We start from the raw sequence: 1,055 nt of genomic DNA, 5'->3' as shown, positions 1-1,055 counted from the left end.
CCACGACAGCACGCTCCCGGGCCTCTGTCGGCAGCGGCAAGCTCAGTTGGGGGCACGGGTGGTCGCACTGAAAGCGTCTACTCGCCTATCTCCGGGCGATTGCGCCTCTCTCGAACCCGACCAAGTACTTAGGACGGCGCTGCGCGCCGCCGGGACCTGAGAGGGTTTCGAGGTGTATCGTGCAGGGGAGCCCAGCCTCCTCCTGTTTGCAGAATAATTGAGCGGACGCTTGCGTGTTCGCGCGGGCCCCCGGGACACACTCCCGGGCGGCCGGCTGCTCAGCTCTAGTTGACGCAGCTCCCTGGTTGATCCTGCCAGTAGTCATATGCTTGTCTCAAAGATTAAGCCATGCATGTCTCAGTACAAGCCGCATTAAGGTGAAACCGCGAATGGCTCATTAAATCAGTTATGGTTCCTTAGATCGTACCCACGTTACTTGGATAACTGTGGTAATTCTAGAGCTAATACATGCAAACAGAGTCCCGACCAGAGATGGAAGGGACGCTTTTATTAGATCAAAACCAATCGGTCGGCTCGTCCGGTCCGTTTGCCTTGGTGACTCTGAATAACTTTGGGCTGATCGCACGGTCTTCGTACCGGCGACGCATCTTTCAAATGTCTGCCTTATCAACTGTCGATGGTAGGTTCTGCGCCTACCATGGTTGTAACGGGTAACGGGGAATCAGGGTTCGATTCCGGAGAGGGAGCCTGAGAAACGGCTACCACATCCAAGGAAGGCAGCAGGCGCGCAAATTACCCACTCCCGGCACGGGGAGGTAGTGACGAAAAATAACGATACGGGACTCATCCGAGGCCCCGTAATCGGAATGAGTACACTTTAAATCCTTTAACGAGTATCTATTGGAGGGCAAGTCTGGTGCCAGCAGCCGCGGTAATTCCAGCTCCAATAGCGTATATTAAAGTTGTTGCGGTTAAAAAGCTCGTAGTTGGATTTGTGTCCCACGCTGTTGGTTCACCGCCCGTCGGTGTTTAACTGGCATGTATCGTGGGACGTCCTGCCGGTGGGGCGAGCCGAAGGCGTGCGACCGCCTCGT

The 1,055-nt window shown here is 55.5% G+C and overlaps 1 non-coding gene across 1 annotated transcript in view; it reads left to right on the top strand.

Moving 5' to 3' along the window:
* The first annotated feature begins 298 nt into the window (after nucleotides 1-298).
* The window catches only part of LOC126197255 (small subunit ribosomal RNA), a 1,907-nt gene continuing 1,150 nt past the window's right edge, over nucleotides 299-1,055 (top strand). The window contains exon 1 of the ribosomal RNA XR_007539633.1: nucleotides 299-1,055. This exon is cut by the window's right edge and continues 1,150 nt beyond it. This is a non-coding gene — a ribosomal RNA (small subunit ribosomal RNA).

This window comes from Schistocerca nitens, chromosome 7 (genome assembly GCF_023898315.1).
Source record: "Schistocerca nitens isolate TAMUIC-IGC-003100 chromosome 7, iqSchNite1.1, whole genome shotgun sequence".
Lineage (NCBI taxonomy): Eukaryota > Metazoa > Arthropoda > Insecta > Orthoptera > Acrididae > Schistocerca > Schistocerca nitens.
The sequence above is the reverse complement of the archived record's forward strand: the minus strand, read 5'-3'. Positions and strand labels throughout refer to the sequence as shown.